This window comes from Thunnus thynnus, chromosome 5 (assembly GCF_963924715.1).
Source record: "Thunnus thynnus chromosome 5, fThuThy2.1, whole genome shotgun sequence".
Classification (NCBI taxonomy): domain Eukaryota; kingdom Metazoa; phylum Chordata; class Actinopteri; order Scombriformes; family Scombridae; genus Thunnus; species Thunnus thynnus.
The window spans coordinates 21895172-21917064 of NC_089521.1; the positions used below are offsets into that span (position 1 = coordinate 21895172).

At 38.9% G+C, this 21893-nt stretch overlaps 1 protein-coding gene across 3 annotated transcripts in view; it reads right to left on the bottom strand.

Annotated features, from left to right (window-relative positions):
• The window catches only part of LOC137183231 (tumor protein p53-inducible protein 11-like), a 37702-nt gene extending 16127 nt beyond the window's left edge, over positions 1-21575 (bottom strand). Inside the window, exons 1-3 of one of the 3 annotated variants that reach the window (XM_067590127.1) lie at positions 21392-21575; positions 17418-17543; positions 10213-10331 (exon numbers count right to left, since the gene is read on the bottom strand). The gene's annotated coding sequence lies outside the window, so the exon portion shown is untranslated. The remainder of the gene's footprint in view (positions 1-10212; positions 10332-17417; positions 17544-21391) is intronic. The other 2 variants (XM_067590126.1, XM_067590128.1) reach the window with 2 other exon arrangements.
• Between the last annotated feature and the right edge of the window lie 318 nt (positions 21576-21893).

Genomic DNA, 21893 nt, shown 5'->3' on the forward strand with positions numbered 1-21893 from the left:
AGGTGGTTCTACCAAGTATTGATACTTACTGGGAGGTTGGGGATACTTGGGCATCCAACAGATGTCTGCTTTTTTTGTCTTATTTTTTGTTTGTATAACAACAAAACTATTTTGCACCTTCAAAGCACTATGCATGTTGTCTTAATCAAATGGTAAAAACCCTGATAAAATCATTGAACTCTGGGTTGTAACATCGTAAAATGTGGAAAAGTCCAAGGGGGGGTGAATACTTATGCAAGGTATTGTATGTGATCTCACTCCCTCAGCATGACAAGTACCTATTTACTAAAGTTGAGAAGCAAACCACATCTGAACTGGATGATGTGAGTGTGTTTGAAAGTAAAAAGAACAACATGTATATGGTGTAAAACAGAAATTATTAAGTTAGTTGGAAAGGATGAATAAAGAGAAGCTGAATCTAAGAGCAGAAAAACGAGACAGCAGTCCATTTTTAGACACCCAAGATTAAAATTCCAACATTCACAGAAGATGTATTGATGTGCTGATGAGGGTACAAGTGGCTTGGAGAAATGATATAGCATGGTCTTAAAGGGCTTAGAGCCCTATTGACAAAATCTTGATATCTCTACCTACACTGCTACCTGAAGAGGATTATTTTTCCCAGTAAGAGCACAAGTGTTCCTGGCACTTAAAGCAATGAAGGGCTTTGTTTCTAATCAGCCTTTAATGCATGAAATACATTTACCTTGGCATAGTAATTATGTTTAATGTGGGTGGCTGCCTTTTTTAAAACAAAATCTAAAAGCACTGACACTTCAGAATTAAAGATGCATCAGTATTCCAGTGCCAAGGAGGGAAAAACATCCATGTTCAATAATGATCATTTTACAGTTTCTTATTTTATGCAACCATCCAACTAAGATGCATTAAACTAAGTTTAAAGTACAAAACAAACATTATTGGTGAAACAAGAAGATGGCAGTTAAAATCATAATTTAAGAAAAGCTAATATAAAAAGAGGACCTAGTGTTTAAATTTTACCGGCATCCACAAATACCTCCAGAACATTTCTCATCTCAGCAAGATAAGAAAGAGACAACGCAAACAATCAATAATCAGTGCTACATTATGAGAGGGATTATTTTCTAGAAGACATACTTATTCCCAGAGTAATTGTTTAATGAGGAAGTGCTATTCCGATTCTGTAAATCCTATTACCCATTTTAATTGTTATGTTATGTTATTAGCTGAAAGAATTCCAATATGTGAATGATTAAAAACACCCTTATTAGCACACCACCAATTCAACACAGTTCAGCAATGGTTAATCCCTTGCTTTAGAAAGCTCTCACACACAATCAACAAACATTATTCCATGTACTGTAAAAAAGACATAACCACAAATTCCTCAAAAGCATTGCATGTGTGATGATGACAATTCTGATGCATTACATAGCCTCAAGGATTCTGGGAAAAATATAAGAGGCAGACCTGTGCATCAGTTATAGGCCTTTAAACAGACAGGTGATGTAGCCTGGAAAGCCTGTTATTGATGCAGTCTAACAAGAAAGGCTTTCTTTCACCTTCTGTGATTGAGGATGTCTTTGCAGAATGTTAATGCATTCATGTGGCATAAACAAACAGGGGGAACGGAGTCTTATCAATATCTTATCTTATCAACATATATGGGGCCAGTCCACCTAAAGTGGAAAATAAACTAAAACCTGAGAATTTGATACCAGTAATAATATATTAAGAGTAATGAACAATAATCTCTCTGTTCCTTCTCTGGATTTTGTGACAGAACATGTGCTGCTGAAATGAAAAGCTGCTAAACATAGGACGAAGATACTGTGGAAAATGTGCGAACTCCCTGAGAGATCTCTGGTGAGTGACTAGAAAGATGCTCTGTAAAAAAAATAATTGTATCATACGAACAAAGCAGTGTGTGGGTGTGGAGGAGCAACTGTGAACAAATGTGTTACTCAAAATAAGAAAGCAGACTCTAAACCCTGCTCATCTCCTCTTTTCCATAAATAACATGAGACACAGTTGCCCAGTAGCCTTTAAATCCCCTCACCACCATGTTTGGGATATCTAGCGGGACCATATAGTGCCAAGAGTAGATAATGCACAAAACAACAGCTCCACTCAACAGTCTCCAGACGAAGTGTGGACAGTTTCCCAATGAAATGTCTGTCTCTTGTACCCACTCAGAATCATTTACTGGCCTTAGTAAATGAATTACTTCTCATGGTTAGTGTTAATGGTATGGAATTCTCATTAGTGCGAGGAATACTGGAGCCTCAGTACAGTACACAACTTTAAGCTGAGGACAAGAGGATCCAGTCTCCTGTGGTCAGAGCTGTAAACCATGAAGAGGAATCAGGAGATGTGGAGAACTACTTTTTAGCCATGCTAGCAGCATGTCTGTCTGTTTTTCAAGCAGTCCACCACTTTGGTCCAGACTGTGATGACATTTTGTAGAAACATTCTCAGTCCCCAGAGGATCAAACCTGATGACCAGGTGCCCAGAGGATGTCTCTTAGGCCCTGTGCACACCTGGCATTAATTGGGTGATCTGGTCACAAGTGGACTGCTCTAAGTACATCAGGTCACACCTTACATTAGAATACATCTACACAGTGACCAGTGCAATGGACTTCCTGTGCCTAGTCTGCAGGAAATTAAAAGAAGAAGTTTGCAAAGACCTTGGTGCACAGAAAAAAACAAAACTCTTCAGCCCAAATGCAAACCAGACAGCGTGTTTCATCCATCCACAAGAATCCATTTTGCCTCTTGTTGTGGCTTCTTCTTATAGTTTCGCACTTTAATATGACACCATTGGTGCACGAACGAGTACATACTTCCACTTATGCAGAGAACGTCAGTTGAGTAGGCAGGCCTTCAATGTGGCCCAAGACACATTCATGTACACACTGCTAAAAGAATGTGGCCATATGTGGCCCAGACCACCTCCAAATGTGGTCTGAGCAATTGGATCTCAATGCGTCCTCAATGCGACTTTGGTGCATTCACACCTGTACTTAGAGCTGTCCACTTGTGATCGGATCACCCAAGACACATATTGATGCCAGGTGTGATAAGGGCCTTCATGACTTTGGTGACCCCCTGACTTGTTTATGCACCACCAACAGGTCGAAGTTTTCTCTTATCTTGTGAAATATCTAAACATCTGCAAGAGAGATTGGCACAGAATTTTATACAGACATTCAAGGTTTGCAGATGATGTACCCCACTGACTTTGGTAATCCTTGGATTTTTCATCCAGTTGCACCATGAGCTTGACATTTGTGATTCTCAATGAAATAACTGTTCATGGATTTCCATGCAGTTTGGTGCAAACATTCATAGTCTTTCATCTAGTGCGACCATGAGCTCAAAATTCCTATTTACCCAATTCTTTGGTTTATATAGGCTAGCTAACTGTTTGGTTATTTTACAATGAGCATTACAGTTTCACAAAGCTGCTAGTGTGGTTATAAACTCTTAGTCTTGTTTTTGTACACAAACACTCATGGCCACCAACCTTTACTTCTGATTACTTACCATTACTACACATCAGCTCATTAGCACTTTTTTTTTTTTTTTTAATTTAGCCTTCATTTTACCAGGCAAGACATTAAGAACAGTTCCTTATTTACAATGACAGCCTGGCAAGTGCCAGAAGACACTTGAGCTGTAGCTGTAAAATTATTCTGATGATGATGTGTAGTTGTTTGTTCTCTGGTTATGTGTGACCACACCCAATCACTGAGGAAGACTAAGGCACACGATTTCATTCACACAGGCCAACGCGACTGTCTAGTGCCCCAGGGCAAGTAGGGCTGTGGGAATCCACTTTAAAAGCTGTGAGTATTCAGCATTTCCCTACCAACCTCAGATATCTACTCAACAGTGATAAACGGATTCACTCCCACTCCTCCAGGAAATCCATACATAATTTGTTTTTGGATAGACAGATTATGCATGTATAATCTGCACCATGAGCAGACCAATTGTGAGCAGAACTCAAGATGTCAAACAGTTTTTCCATAGGGTAGGAACAGCACAAGAAAAAACATGGTTCACCTTGACCATGTGTTGGGCACTTAAGGTTTCATCCCAAACTGTGTGAGCCTACACATCATTGTCTGAAAGCTTTAATTCATCTTCTCTTCTTTTTTTAATATTTGCTTACAAACCAAAACGGAACAGCAAACTGCATAATATTGTAATCCTGACTTCTGTTAAATCCTTCCATTCCAGTTTTTAATATAATGGTAAAGATGTTGTTTTCTGAAAAACTCTCCTGTTTGTTGCACTCTATCAGTGATGAAATTAAGTCAATTTCTCCAGTTAAATGATCAAAACTGATTAACTTGAAAATTTACAAAATCACCCCTCAAATTACTGAAACAACAAAAGGTGTGAAGCAAAGAAGTGCTAGTGGAAGGTTTCTACACTGTGTTAGTATGCATAAACAGATTGCAAGGGAAGAATGAACCTCATTATAGCTTTAACAAAGACATAACAGCTACAACCAAACACTGCTGAGAAGAGTAGATCAAAATAGTGCACAGCTCATACAGGATGTTGACATCTGGGCTGCTATGATATCCTGTCACTCCCTACTGTTTGTGTATCACAGTATGCACCTGGGACATAGAATATTTGACTGCATTTCATTTAAAAAGGTGCTTCTGTTAATTTGTCTACCCACAGGAGTAGATGAGATAACATGTAGGCCTATCATATCACCAGAAAATGCAGCCTCCAAATGAACCATAGAGTTAAATCAACCCTATTCTGACAAAATCAAAAACAAAAACTGAACACTGCAACATTAAATCATTCTGGTGTTCAAAATACTGTGTCAACCCCGTGCGTCGTGAATTTTAAATCGGAGACAAAAACACAAGAGACAAAAAATTCAGAAGTACAACACCTCATGTTGTGCAGAGGCAATAAAACTACTGAAAGATGAATATGAAGAGTCTTAAATGGCGTCTCTTCCTGTGTCCTGCGTGTTCACACATTTGACACATTCAGTCAACCATGACGTCAGTGCAGCTCTGTTGAGGGTATGAAACCATGTAATGGTAACACTGCACAACACAGCAAGATATGGCACAGTTTAAGTGTGTTATACCATGCAACTAGACCAATGGATCCTGTGCACCCAGCTGTTCGGGGGGTGTTAAAACTCAATTCTTTTCCTCAAACTACCTAAAGTAATTCCTGCATGACAAATGCTGGCTCTGATTTAGTGGAAAAACATAAATGAGGTTCAGTGGTGGCAAAAGGGTAGAGAAAACACATGAACACAGAAAGCAGTGCTTATGACAGCTAGTGATAAACAAAGGACAGTGGAAAAGGCAGTGAATTCCTATCTTGAGTCGGAACAGGCCACCAATGTATCCCCTGGAAACTGTACTCTATACAACACAGAGAAGATCTGTCCGGTTGGTCTGTGGGGAGAACTGCTCCTCAGTTTACCATCAATGGATTATTGTGCTGAGTTGAACAGATTAATACTGTTAAATTATCTGGGGACAGCTACCAAGGAATGAACTAGCACAAATGATTCCTGGGATTTGGAGTTTCCCTGCCTAATATTCAGTCATTACATCACACTGCAGCAAGGGAGTCACAAAGCCCAGTATCTCAACAGCCATTGCCAGTGTAATGAGATGTTACCACTCCATCTGTTAAGGTAATGTTTTTAATAATGTAAGTTATTAAAATGATAACTGAATGCTGCATGACATGGATTGTGGATAATGACTGAGTTCACAGTAGAGCAGTCCAGCTGGGTCTCCACTGACACCCTGCCGGAACCTCATTCCAGTGAAGGCAGCCCTCCGTCCACACTCCATGCACTACAACTACTCCTTCATAAATCCACAAGGAGGAGGAAAATATCAGACTGGAATACATATTTTTTGCAATGCTGGTTTAGGTACTGTAGTGTTAACCTTTGCTTTTACTGAAACTGACGTGCCAGAAATGAAAATGGTAATATGTTTGGCAGCAAGACACGTCACATGGGCCATCAAACCTTCCTGGTAAATTTGGCTTTTTAAACACTTTTAGAAACATAATAAATGGACTTTAAGAAACTAGCTTGTTTAGCAGCTTTAAGGCTACCAGCGACCCATAACGAAACACTCAACATTAACGTGCTCATTCTGTAGGAGCAATAGGAGCCACTACTTGCCACATTCAAAAAGGACTGTTATGAATACACAAATGTCTAGCTGTCAAATTTATAAATGTCTCCACTTTTTCAAATGTATTTTCCAGAAAAACAAGCTACATGACAAAAAAAATAATAAAAACACAGAAAGGGATTGTGGAATGACTTGACAAGGCTTTGTGCTCCTCATCTGCCATTCACAACCACAGTGTATAATTTCATGGTGTGTAAGAAAGACAGGTGGTTTATTTTTACCATCTGTTACATTGGGCTCATGTGGGGCACAGCATTGAGGGGGGCCTCTAGTACTAAGCAGGCACTGAGGTCTGCCAGTGATTGTTTGGCATTTCTATCTCTGGAGCCATATTGACATGGCAGGCTTACTGTGAAGCCAATGAAGAAGCAGCAAAACGTGGTGAGGTAAAGCAGAGCTGACACTTAACGCACACGCGCAGCTGTGAGGTGAATGATCTCCTCCAAGGAGCAAAACCCTCAGAGCTCAGCGGGGATGCAGCACACACAGATAAAAGACAACGAGAATGAGGTCCCACCTTCAAAACGTACACACACACATCAACAAAGCTGACTTAAAGCTTCAAAGCCCTGTCTCTGTTGTACTGTGATACACTGCTGTGACAAACAGTCAACCAACATTTATGACTGCTTCTATGTAATTATTATTCTTACTGTTACACAGTGACTAACACTCTGGGTTATTGTTGATTTACTCATCTCTGCAGCCGCATATTATTGCACTGTCACTGTGATTTTAAGACATACAGTATGATAATTATAATTGCACAGGGCAGGCTGGAAAACAGAAGCATATGTTCAGTTTCATTACCGTAGTGCCACATCAATTAAGGTTGTAAAACTCTCCCAGATAATTTAAAATTAGGGCTGGGCAATATAGCCTATAAATGATATCACAATAGTTTTAGGCTACATTGCAATACATGATATATATCTTGATCTTGTCCTCTAAACTACTGTATTACTACTAAACTGTAACTACTAAAATACTAAACTACTAAATAAACTACTGTTACAATAAAATTGAAGTACTGTTATAATAAAGTAAAATTAAGTACTGTTATAACAAAGTTGAATAAAGTGCTGTTAAAATAAAGTTAAATAAAGTACTGTTATAATAACAGTGTTTCCCCTGTAACTGCACAGGCCTAGCGGGCTGCCAGTCCAATGAGAGCCTCTGCCAGGTCAAAAAAAAAATCTTTTTTTAAATGCCAAAAATAACACCAAATATCCATCCATTCAGAAATCAATAGTGTTTGGGAGCCTCTGTGCAGCGCTGTTGCCTGGGAAACTCTTGGTAGCGTAGCACCTTTAAAGAATAGGGCAGTGTGTAATGGTAATGTGTGTGTGTAGCGTCTGGGAAAAGTGAGGGTGAATGTAAAGCATAGGCTATAGTGTGTCAGTTAATAAATGCTGCAGCTTCTCTAGACAAAGAAAAGTCTTGTCTCTTGTTTCCTCAACTGTTGCAGTGAAGAGGGTTTGCCCCAAAGTTAGCGACAATGGGTTAGCCTAACCTGACCAGTCTCACTTAAGGTGGACTGACCTTTAAGGTGGACCAGCTATTCTCATTTTGGTGTCAATCCACCACTCACCTCACCTACATACGCCGCACACACACTCAGCCAGGAGAGTGGTCTGGATGGGCGGGCGGGCGGGTATGTGCGATGTATGTATATGAGTTTTTTTCTTTTTGTGTGTGAGAGGGAGAGAGACATAGAAGAAGGCGATAGAAGCGAAATGCCAAAGCAATTCTCATGCCAGCTTAAAAAAAATTATGTTCGCATTATAGTCATTTACTACATCCCACATAGAATAAGTCATTGAGTATATGCGATGTATCCCCCACCCACAGCCTGATAATAGATATGTATATTGCCCTTAGAACGAATCATTAAGTGTCTATTTCAAAATCTGTGACACAATGGTAGCTGAAGGACTGATCCCTAAGGTGTCACAATATGACTATTTCAAGCCTTGGACTTGGTTCCTTCTTGCTCAGCTTGTCTTGCTTGCTGAAGTGCTACCTGGTTGCTAGGCAGCCCTGCTGTATGACAAAGAATACCCATTTCATGGCTCAATATGCGTCAGTAAGGATCTCTTCATGTGGAATTCATTGCTGGGTAAAGGTCAAAAAGAGATCTTTAAAATATCCAACTAGTCATTTATATTAGCATCGAGTAACAAGCGGTTAATTTCATTAACTGTTTGCATTATTTCCTCCTCTGTAAAATCACTTCCTCTCCCGAACATGTGTAAGAGAGCCTGTCATATATCCTAATCCTATGCTCATCATTCCAGGCACAATAGTGGTAATGGATGCACACACACGTATGTACATAGGCTCAAAAGCAATAAACACACTTCTATTGCCTATAAACTTCAAACAAGCCAACAGGTGGGTTCCACAGCAATCAGTTTTACAACATATGTAGGTGCGGGTCAGCTTTTCAGTATTAATCCAGAAGCGCACTAGACAAAGCACAACAACTTCCATCTTGTTGAAGATTAGGTAACAACGTGGGCTCACTCATAGTATGATAAGTGACTGTGTATACATATCGAAGGATCAGCATTCAGGGGGGGAAAAATGGTGGTTTGCATATATACAAACACGGAGAGACAGAGAGGGAGCAGAAGAGAACGAAGATGTTTGCTCGGGAACGAGTTAGTGTTACTGATCCGCCAAACACTGATATTTCATTCAGCAGGACATTTAATGGTAATAGCCTAGTACTTTATTTTTAACTCAGATGTTTAACTTACATTTAACTCATTTTTATAGTTGTGTTTCTCATGAGCAGCACGGATTGATGATACTGACATTTCATTTGCCAGCTGGCCCCTGTGACAAATCATCTTGTTCTACTACTCAAACTACAGGAACAATGAAATAAATATCAAATATGAATGGGTCAGCAATAACCCTGCAATTAAAAAGCTTTCTGGTCATCATTTTGTCACAAACACCAAGTTGTTGAGCAATGCCACAAACAGCTCCCCTTCTTTTATTATGCTGCTAATTTTTTCTTATGATAAGCTTTTTACTTAACACAGACAGCACAGTGGTGTGCTCAATGTCAGAAATATACAAAAGCAAACCACTTTTACAACAATGAGAAGATATTGCTGCCTTTTTTCCTTCCTTACCCCTTACTAATTCTTCAGTGCTGCTTGTTGCCATCTTCATAGCCTTAGGACTGGCAGACTCTCCAGATACCTAATCACAATTTTAGGAGCGGATATGGTCCAAAAATGAACGTAGAAAGCGGACACACATGGTTCCGTTTGTACTACATCGGATGTCTGCATAGGCGGACATGATTTGTTTGCCAGACATGGGTAGATGATGAAATTTACATCGCGCAGACCCCCCCAGACCCAAGTAGACCACATTGAAACTATTGACGTAAGGCTGGGTATTTTTCGAAATTTTTGATTTGGTGCCTCAACACTACCTGTCTCCTCTCAGTACTGAAACAATAAAGAATATAGATATAGTTAAATAAAGAACTTTCCCTGAATAAAATATCAAACAAAAAAATTAAACTAGGCAGTATCTGATCCAAAAATGAGTAAACAATTCAAAGAATCTGATCAATCATTCGGTGACAACTTTTGATACATGACACTTTTCAATTCTCATTGATACAGACACATTGCAGTGGATGCTCAAGTATTGAGGCTCAAGAAAGCAGGATAGGTAGGTAACTAGTCGACTGATGTCACTTTACACTAAGGCTGCACGATATGACCAAAATCCCATGTCCTGATATAGGTAATCTCATATCCAGATAACCATATCCATCACGATATAGCATATTTTCTGTAAATTCAGTGAATAAATAGTTCTGTTCTGTTCAGTGAATAAATGGTCTGTGTCAGACTTTTCATACCCAAACCATGTCTATGTGACAGGAATAGCCCCTCTTTTAGGTGCAAGTTCCTGGTTTTGTCTTGAAGAATGCCACTGCTGAAATTTCTTGTACATAATAATCACGACGAATGCAAACCACACTGACTTTCTACTTCAAGCAGCTGACTGGAGCTAGTGGTGAGCAAATGGGAATAGGTGTTATTGCTGCAGCCTCTCCTCTCTGCTTCCCTGTGTCGGTGTTTGACTGAGGGCAGGGCTCGGCTCCTACACACACACACACACACACACACACACACACACACACACACACACACACACACACACACACACACACACACACACACACACACACACACACACACACACACACACGGAATGAAGCAGGTGAAGTGAAATAATGAAGTAACGTTTTACTTGAGTTGACGACAACTCATGTAAAACGTTACTGTAAGTGCAACACGATTTTATAAACCACCTGTTCAACAAGCATAAACATGCAGAAAAGCACCTGTTTTGCCCTCAGTCTCCCATCCACTACCAGTATGTTTTACACAAGCACAGCATGCTGGTTAAGCTAATAGCAAACTGTATACCAACAAGCTAAAACAAAAGCTGTATGTATGTAGCCTAACTGTTTAGCTTCATTTGCCACATTTCTCAAAATTTGGCAAATTCTTGTAAACTTATCTACAGGCTGAGATAGCAGCCCTCCCTCTACCTGCAGCAGTGAATCACATCAGCAGCAGAGGGAGGAGGACAGGATGAATGACTCACAGTGACTGATGTCTGTGTTCTTCATTCTTTCTAAACTTCGCACAGTATTTTCATGTCAGAAATATTATTTATTTTGACATGTTATTTTTGTTTCCAGTGAGATATTATTGAGTTTACACACTGACTTTGCTGTTGTAAACATTAATGTTGCTGCTCTGGAAACAATATTTGGTTATAGCTATTTAAAATATAAATCAATTCTATTCCTGTTCTGAATTAAGATTACTTCAGGACACAGTGCTTATTTCATCAGTGAGCATATTTGTTTCACTTTTCTTCTTGCTAATGTCGGAGTGTACTGTGAAAAACTACAACCAGTGTAGATTTTTTGGTTTTTTTATAAATATTATAAGGTCCAAAATTATGTGAAAATGCATAGTTTCATCAAATTCTCTTGGGGGAGAGTCCTTCTGGTGCCAAAAGCTCCTGTAAATTATCACACATGGCACGATGAACATGAATAAACCTATCTGGAACAATTCTAACATACTTTTAAGTTATTTCACTGCTGGTGTGCACAAATACAGGTCCTGGCAACGTGGGCTCTGCATGCACACAACAGCACCGCTGCTGAATAAAATCCTAGGGGGAAACACTAATCAGACTGTCACTGTTTCTGTGTGACACAGTTCTGATTGATCCCTGCCCAATTAGTAAGCAGAGCACCTTCCACAAACAGTGCAATACACACTGCTGCATCTATACCAACATAGGTACATAAGTTTCTTTTTAATATTCAGACTCTGTGATTGGTTTGTCCATCATTCTCCCACACCGTAGACAGAGCGCAAATAATAAAGGTTCTCTGTGACAGAAAATCAATACAAGAAACATTGCATGGTATGACCTCCCTAAAACCTCAGCGTCTGTCTTGACTGTCTGCAGAAATTACAAAACAATCTTACAAAATGCAAAGAACCTCTAAAGAGCATGCCATTCAACATCAGTTGTTTTTTTTTTAATTACACATATCACATAGCAGTTTATAGTTTGTTGGTGGACAGTTAGCCTTTGAGTTGTGCAAAAATAATCAGGTGACTGACAACAGAATTCCAGTCATTTCCTTTGAGAGGTCATTAAATCTCTTCCTGGAACTGTTACATCTCTACTCAGGAAGTGGACCATGCCAGGACTAGTAGACAGTCCACTTAGCAAACAGGCACTAGGGGTGGGAATCTTTGGGAAACTCACAATTTGATTTGATTCCAATTCTTTAGTGTCCATTTCGATTTAGAATCGATTCTCAATACAAAACTGATTCTTGATTGAATGAATAGAAAGTCTCTTGCTCCAATATACTGTGTGTGAAACCATTCATTGGTGTCCTTAGTCCACTGAAAAACAACATGAAACATAACTGGCAATTAAGATAAACAGTCTGCAGCCTTTTTATTCCGCTTCCTTTTGTGAAGATGAACTTGAGCGTGTGCACACCACACTGCCCTCGCACTTGAGTTCCACCTTTTCGGTTCCGTCAACATCACGTTATTAAATGACATTTAGAAAATCTATTTTTGACATTTGTGAATCGATGCAGAATCGTCCACATCTGCTTTGTGATGCATCTAAGAATCGATTTTTTCCCCCACCCCTAATAGGCACACAGGCCTAAATTAAGTCTTTGTCACAGGGTACTGGTTTCTTCTGGACCAAAACCTACAGAGTATGTCTGATTGTGTGTGTGTGTACGCATTTTTGTTACCTAGTTGGAGACCTTGTCGGGACCAGTAGACCTCATGGGGACCAAGGTCTAGTCCTAATGAGGCAAAACGTCATTTCTGACGTCCTGGCTAATGTTAGGGTTAAGGAGTGTATTGAGGTTAGGTTAAGGTTTGGCTGTCCACAATGAATGGAAGTCAAAGCAATGTCCTAATAAGGACAGCTGTGCAAACTTGTGTGTGTATGTGAGAGAGATAGAGATAGAGATTTGCTCAGCTTTAACAACAATCTGTGAAGAGCTTAAGGTAATCAGATCACTTTTGTGGACAAAAAATAAAATAAAATAATACATACGACTACAGCCAGTAAATAAAACTAAATAATGTGTTGCTAAGAATATTTCCATACTTAAAACTATAATATTTCCAAATTATGTCCAGAAAAAGGTTCCATTCCACTGGGTCACAGCTGACCTTTTTTAAATGCTCTATAACATTAACTTATCTTCAGATCTGCCAAAGCCGCCTCATGGTAAATGTGAATATATCCACACAGCTTGCTAATCAGGTTTTTACAGAGCACCACAAATGCCATGAGGGTTCAGCTGAGTTTACACAGAAACAAATGAGGGAATCAACCTTAGCCGATGGCAAGTCAATGCCTTCACAGGACAGCTGATGATCAAGCACAATGAGGTAGATATCTAATCAGGCCCTATTAGCTTAAATTTATTCCCTTGACAAGAGCCTGTTTGTGACTGCAGGATTTTAATCTATTTACAAGAAAATTAAATTTCAGTGACAAAAAGTTGTTCACTTCGCTGCCTCGTTAAGTCTATCAGGACCAGTAATCATCCAAATAAAATATTAACGGACACTATTAAGGCTTGGCAATACAGTTGTGAAAAATCATTGAATTAATAAAAATGTTTTTTGATAATTTTTTTTATCACAATATAGCAAATGTTAGCAAAATTACATGTAAAATAACCAAACTGACATTCAGTGCAATTAAATAAATATTTTCCACTGTTATCCATTACATAAAACAAAACTCCTCACTAATTTAATACATAACACTTTAACTCATGTTGCTAGAATCATTTGTACAAAAGAATTTTGTTAAAAAAAACCAAACAGACAGTCAATAAACAATAATATTGACATATTGCCCAAGCCTAAAGACTAGTTATACTTTTACAGGCCGTCTACCCCATTCACCTCTCAGCTGTGTTTATTCAGTCATCTGTCTCATGTATGTCTAAGACAACAAGTTTTAATCTATATAGTTGTTTACAGCAGCCACATATCACGTTTCAGTTTGCACATGTAACCGCAACCCAAAGTATGAGAAAACAATTGAATTTGCTATGTACTTATATTAAGTGTGAATGTTAAGTCACTTATTCTGTATAGTGAAGCAAGCAAATCCTATAGGAAAAACTAAATAATATAAGCTTTTTGTTTAAACTTAAAACTTAAAATTAAGATTAAAACAACTGCTGGACTGAAAAGCTTTTTTAACAATTGTATTCTATTGCTTAAATAAATGTCTGGGAGCAGTCAAAAATAAGCAGCACAACTTATCATAGCTAATGTGTTACAATAAAGTGAGCACAGTGTGGGGGTTTCTGTGTGGTGTTATTAGTTGAAATGTGATTCAAATAGTATTTTACTCAGTGGGACATATGAGTCAACCAGTATTCAAACTGATGATGAAGTTAAGACCATTAAGCTCTGTCTTAACAAAGCCAGTCGTGTAGTGTCTCTGTGTTATGGCTGCTTGAGTTCTACTAATCAGGAAAGGAAGTTGGGTGTCAAAACTGTTACTATAAGGTGTCACATTAGGGCAGGAAGAGGGTTTTTCCTATCAGTGCCAAGCCAAAGTGTTTGCAGATCTGACACACCAGCACACCACAAATGTATGTGTGTGTGTGTATAATACGTGAATGTGTGAAAGGTAGGGATTAGTTGGCTTCCAGGCTGAATTATATTTTACCTTGGGTTTCAATCATTTTGCACAACAGGGGGATAAGTTGTTAGCATGCATTTGCATATATTTGCATTAAATATGCTTCATCTTTCAGGATGTGGGATTTATTAGGCTACTACTTTCAAGAAAGAGAATGTTTGGACAGCTAGAAACTTAAAAAGAAATGTCAATCAAAAAATCTAATATGCTTCAATCAATAAGAATCTACTGCAAATATGTCAAAGACAAAGTCTGCAGGTGGTCACGTTTGTACAGAGTGTACGCGACTGAGGTATGGGTGACATTTCTTATTGGAAGCACTAGCATACATCACGTTTTGCAGCGAGCCAGGTGTGAAAGGGAATAAAACAGGAGCCCCTGTCTGAATTCTGTTAATTACATACAGAACAGTATACAGTCCTAATACTGTCAAAATTGTCAAGCATGTTCATTTTTTCCAAAGATTTTTAAATTTTAAAATCAACGTAATGTTGATGGAACAAAAAATGTAGAACTCAACTGCGAGGGCAGTGCAGCACCCCGGCTGTCTGTAGCGTGCACACACTAGAATTATCTTGTAGTTCATCTTCAAAAAAAATGCAGCGGTTGAAAGCATTTTTTTAATTTAATGACTACATAATTACTTTTGCAAGGCGAACGTGAAGTACAGATCGTTTATCTTAATTGCTAGTTATGTTTAATATTGTATTTCAGTGGACTCAGGACACCAGTGAATGGTTTGGCACACAGATAACAACTATAAACACTATATATTGATTTCCAGCGTGGTCGGACAACACATCGTATGAACCGGTTCTGGGCAACCATAAATCATAAAAGAGGACACCAGGTGTCCTGACTGCAAGAAACAGAAAAGTTGTTTTCCTTTTCCACTGCAGCACAACTAAACTGTTTCAGTAATAGATGTGACCAATGAGCCATTGTTGGATGATTACATTACCTCAAAACCAAGGTAAATATCGAACCCTGAATTTTGTGTGCTGTTACACCCATAGTAGTTAGTGAAATCAGCTACTATTGTGTTTTTTGGAAGGAAACCCGCTCAGAGAGAAAACTGGTTACCAGTCTGACCTGTTACATTAGTACTACTCCATTTTGGCCTAGCAGGATCTGATTCAAACAAAACAGTCATACAAAATTCAGCCCAAAACGATTTGGGAATTGTGTCACAGCACTTAGATTCCCACCCTTATCTAAATCATCACAACAGGAAAAGTCAATTAAAAGACACACAAAGTTTGCGCCAAGTTGGACCAGAAACATCTATTCTGTGACTCAATTTGGGCAGCACAGCTGCTGTTGAATGTATTTACATTTAATCAAAAAAAAAAAAAAAAAGATTGCTTTTTGGCTTTTGCCTTATTTGACAGTCAGTGCAGAGGGGTATGACATTACAACAAAGGTCCACTGACTAGAAATTGAATCATGGACACCCCCAATCAACCATATTTGACAATTTACACAAACTTTGGACTTTGTTTTATGTGCTCTCTTTGCATGTTTGTCTTAGAAATACCTGAAAATAGTGATCCATAAAATCTTGTATCTATTTTTAGTTTCAATGTCTGAATGGAATCAGCGAGTAAATGAAAAAGAATGACTGTAAGATAGGGATTAAGCAACATCTGTGGGGATAGCGGTTCATCATATCACCTCAGAGAGGCTGGCAGAGGCTGAGATATTTCCATTTCTTTCATCATTTTGTAAGAGTTGAGTACTTCCAGTAAGAGGTTGCCAGGAGGTCAGCTTACCAGATGGGTGGAAAAAAAAAAGATTGATTCACAGAAGAGTCTCAATTCTTATCTTCTACGATTCTGAATCGATTCACAAATATTAAAAATCGATTTTCTAAATGTTAGTTAATAATGTTGATGGAACAAAAAATGCACAACTCAACTGCGAGGGCAGTGCAGCACCCCGACTGTCTGTAGCGTGCACACACTAGAATTATCTTGTAGTTCATCTTCAAAAAAATGCAGTGGTTGAAAGCATTTTTTAAATTTAATGACTACATAATTACTTTTGCAAGGCGAACGTGAAGTATATTATGAACTTTCTACACCATCATCCAGAGACTAACGTTAGCGGAGTGGAGCGGAGCAGCAAACTCTAGCAGCAACAAATGAGACCGGCAGATCAACACATACTAAAGCATTAAACAACGTAAACCAACTCTGAGGTGAAGAAAATAACTCTGTTTCACCTCAAAAACCCTGCGCCCACTCAGCATCTTGTACAACAACGCAGTTTGTTATTCTCATACAGGCAGGAGACTGTAAGATGCTTTCAAATTAATTAATTCGTTAATTAATGTAGTTAACTTTTAAAATAAAAAGGCTGCAGATTGTTTATCTCAATTGCTAGTTATGTTTAATATTGTATTTCAGTGGACTCAGGACAATAGTGAATGGTTTGGCACACAGTATACAAGAGACTGAAAATAGTGCCCCCTTTTCTATTCATTCGATCAAGAATGGGTTTTGAAACAAGAATTAATTCTAAATCGAGACCCAAGAATCAGAAACAAATCGAATTGTGAGCTTACCAAAGATTGACACCCCTACGAGATATACCGTGTAAGTGTTGAAAATGTTAGATGTGATGTATAAGAGCTGCTGAGGAGAACTGAAAGGTGACTTTGTCTAAATGGCAAGGGGGAAATATGAAACCACAAGAAAAAAACGTTCCATGCACACACACACACACACACCCAGCCAAAATAATCACAATGCTCCACTGTGAGCATGAATACATACTGACTCCAAACAACCAGTCTCCACAGCATAGCTCTCTGAACAGCCAACCAGCACAGCCTGGCATATTCCTCATTTTGGGTGACTGTAGGCCTTTAGACATACCAGTCACTAAACAATTATGAATCACTGAAGTGAAACAAACATTCAACAAACAAACAACTTTACTTACTGAATTCAGATACTATGAGATGTGGTGTTGCTCCTAAAACCACAATTTAAGAGGATGATGCTGCTGCTGCTGCTATTGCCACTATTCTGTTCTTCCAAATGTCTTGTGGGGTCCACAAAGATTTACCTGTCAATTAAAAATAACAGCACATGTAAAAATATAAAACACACTTCACACTGTGCAAAGACCAGAGTAGTCCCATAAAGACCACATAAATAGTTTCCATGAGCCAAGGAAAGAAGCTGCAAGCAAGTCAAACAAAAGATAACACCACCTGTTGTACGACATTACCATCAGAACTAAAAGGGTTATCAAATATAATGAATCCAAAATGAGATTTTGTTGAGTTTATGCAGACAGCTGGAACTGCCGGAGGGAAATGACTTGCCAAATATATACAGAAATTATCCACAGTGTTTTGCCACCCCTCAACGATGGAATTGCTTTTCTGTCTTCTCCTGATGTAATCAATGACTTGTGCGGCCTGTCAGTGCCATAAACCAGCAACATCTGAAAAAGTAACATATGGTCTTAGCTTCTCTAATCTTGTCCACTAGAAAAAAACAGAAGCACATCTGCTCTTTGGTCATTATTAAAGTCTATGGCTAACTCGCTGTCACAACAGACAGTAGAAAATTAAAAGCAAAGATGCCAGGGAGAAAGCCATACTCATTGGCTGAACAATATTGCTGGTACTTGGTAGTCCTTAGGGACCAGAGGTCAGTACAGATAAAACTAAACATAGTTTCCCACTGTTTTGTTGAGGTAAATCTATTTGTTACCATTCTAAAAATAAATCTAAAATGACCAAAGCAATACTTTTTGATTTAAAGTCAAAGACACCCACATTGTCTGCTGTGATTGTAAAAAATGAATGATCTATCAGTTCTCAATTAAACTAAAGTCTTCAGCGAAGATCCTTCATAGCTGCTGTCTACAGAAAAATCCTTTTGTGTAACTGCATTTCTGATCTGTTAGGAACGTGCCTCAGGCAGCATAAATACTACCCTCATATGGCCTGTACATTTATACAGTTAAACTATAAATAACCATTCAAATTACAGTTCATTGTGTCATTGGTGGACAGTGTTGTGAATGGAAGTGTTAATTAATCACTGAGGGGTTAAAACAAAAAAAGGGGTCACCATCTGCTTTGGCTACCCAGCATGCAACATGCCAAGAGTGTGTGAAGGACCTGTGGGACTGCCCAGAGCTGTACTCGGTGCTGCTGCCTGCTTCAGTGCCTCTCCACAAAAAGTACACAGACACACATGACCAGCCATCTACATATGCTACTGCTTAACAGCTGAAATACACCAGGCATGGACGCGATGCGTCACTGAAGAACAGGGTCTTCTACCTGCTACACAGACTCCGTCTCTGTCACTGCACGCATATTTAGTTTTGTCAAGTGATAATGCAGTTGGTTATGTAGGGTTTGGAAGAAACTGGTACTGAATTAATTAACTAGATCATTTTAACTACAGGATCATGGATACACATTGATTTTATTGATTTGTTTTAATGTGTAATGTTAAAAAAAAAAAAAAAACACAAGGTTGCACTGCTGCTTTGCATTGCCTCTGGTATATTGAAGTATTTATTTGAATAATTTTTAAATAGTTTGTACTTGTTTTTTTACATAGTTCTATGTAGTTTTTACCTGCTGGAGGGCCACGCAGCCATGCATAGAGAAAAAAAAGCTGCAGTACAGTTGTATGACAACCTGCACCACTTCTATGTGACATAGAGAGCCACACTGTTGTTCTGCATGAGAGCTATTAGTAAGAAGAGCTTGCAACTAAAGCTGAAAGAGTCTTTGAGGTGACAATATCCCACAGTCACAAGTATCCATGGAAAAAAAAACAGTCTAAAAGGTCATCACCAGGCCAGATCTGACCCATTTACCAGAGCATATTCTGGATTCAGAAAGTGCCAGTATGTAGGTAAAAATATCTAATGGTTTACTTACTCTGTTTTGGTTTGCTTACTTGTTGTGGTTGGACAGAGAAGCTGGTGAATTTGTACCTCAGCCAGCAAATTGTTGATAACTACATCAGCTCAGCCACAGTATTTTCCATTGCTGTGCAATCCACATCAATTTTATTCATTTGCCACAAAGCAGAAAACTTTGTCACCATGGGCACAAAGAACAGAGCAGGAACGGAAGCCCTGTTTCATTTATCTTATTCCCTCAGCCAATTAGAATCCCCCGTCCGCCCACTGAGCCCGGATGATATGTTGATTCCTGATCACAAGGCGAACAGAGAAACACAGTGCGACTGCTGCCACGGGAATAAGGCTTGATTCAAGAAAAAGAGAAGCAAAATAAGCAATTAAGAAATTTACCAGGCTTCATGCCCTCCTCTGTCACCTCATTTGACATCACAGCTCTTCATTTTGAGATATTAGGAATGTAATAGCCACCAAGTCACTTCCCTCATGTTATTATTGGCTTCTGTTTGACCCAAGCCAGCATCTTGAGTTAGGTTTTGTTGTGTGTTGAAATGTTTGTAGCATTACAAACAGAAGAACAAAATTAGCACCAGCCACCAGCCAAATGCTGGTAAAATATGCAAGTGGCTGATAGACTTGCTTCACTAACCAGCCAAAAAAAACAGTGGTAATCTATTGAGTGGCTGGTAAAATTCGAACATTCACTAGCCATTTGGCCAGTGAAGTTCATTTTGCACCTTGATTACAAACGTGGGCATGTTGATCCAGCATGCATTAAGCAGTGTTGTCATTTTAAGAGGAAAATACAACTGTTTACTGTTTGTTTCTTCCACCTTAAACACTTTTTCATTTTATATTTATCAGTCATCAGATGAACAATCCTTTGATTGAGACTTTCTATACACAACTAAAGAGTGAGCTACAGCTCAGTTAACAACTTCACAACTCTGACAAGATGACGGTTTAGTCTGAGAGTGTTGCAGCATTGCTGAACTGCACTTGGGACAAGTCTTGACACACCAAACACTAACCTGTTCTGTGTTGCACAGACTCTCACACTGCATGATGTATATCTACTAAGACATCATCAGCTACTCCACCACACCTCATACTTTTGCAGTTAGTCTCATTTAATTGTTGCATTTAATTCCCATTAAAATTTTGAGTGTACACTGACACAAACTCCACTCATTTTTATGTGACCATTTGTGGCACAACACTGTTAATGTATCCCCTTTCCTGCAGATAAACACATCTGGTATGACAATCACCCAATTTGCTAGATATTACTGTATTTTTGGCTCTTACTGACCAGTTTTCACCTGTTAAGTAAACTCCACTTTCTTCAACATGCTAGATTTGAAGGGCTGCTCAAATTCACCAGCACAGACTAGAAAGATGTTGACTTCTGTTTCGTTTAATAATGACATCACATTTCTACAGAGGGCTTTTAAGTGGGTAAACAAAATAATTTGTTGCTGTCTAAAGTCAACCTTTGGCTGCTGTCGGTTAAATAACTTCACAGTAACTGGGTGGGGTGTTTCAGAAGCTGTTTCTACGGTTATGACGCGAAATGATTTAGAAAAAATGCGTTAAGCGTTTTCCTTACATAGCATTAACACGAGGCAAAATTGCTAGCTTAACTTAACGTTGCTGTTTTTAAAAAACATACTTATTTAACCTTAACGGTTTATTTTGTCAGAGCAGTCCACCATGCTCAACTTCACTTCACCAGCCAGCATTATTTTACCTGTAGTTTAAGAAAATTCACACAAACTACTGCTACAACAAAAGAACTTAACCTCCGGTTTAAAAAAAATAAAAAAAAAAATAAAAATAAAAATAAACACCATAAATAAATTGTCGTTGAATCTCCCAGCGCGGAAAGAATTATATTGTAGCTAGCAGTTAATGAAGTCTCCAAGACGTTGACAGGCACAAACACAGCTTAAAACATCTTGAAGTGGGAAACACAATACTAAAGACGATAAAAAGCAAAGGATATATGTGTAACTTACAGTCGGAAGCGGAACAGTCTCCAGAGTTTACTTCAGAGTGTAGCCGTTACTGCGGTGGGGGAACAGAAGATAGTGTGCAGGCACTCCGTGTTTTCTCAAACCCCAGAGCAGCAAACAATCCAGGAGCTACCGACTACCGTAATGTCTAGAGCACACACACAAAAACGCACACCGGATTGTGTTCACCGTAATACATGGACAGAGCGCGTTATCTTTTTTTTTCCCCCCATCCGCATTCTGCGAAGACCCGCCCCTACTCTGCCTCTTATTGGCTCAGTCTGACCCTGATGTTTTAACCCTGAACCTAACCATCTCACTCCCCATGCCTAAATCTAACCAACGAAGGCAACAAGTATTAGCCAATCAGAGGCAGAGTAGGACGGGTCTTTGCAGAATGCAAGTGGGGGAAAAAAAATGAGATGGCCAGGGCCGTAGCCAAGATTTAGATGTACTAGGGCAGTGGTAGGCAAATAGTAGCCCATGGGCCAAATCTAAGGATTCA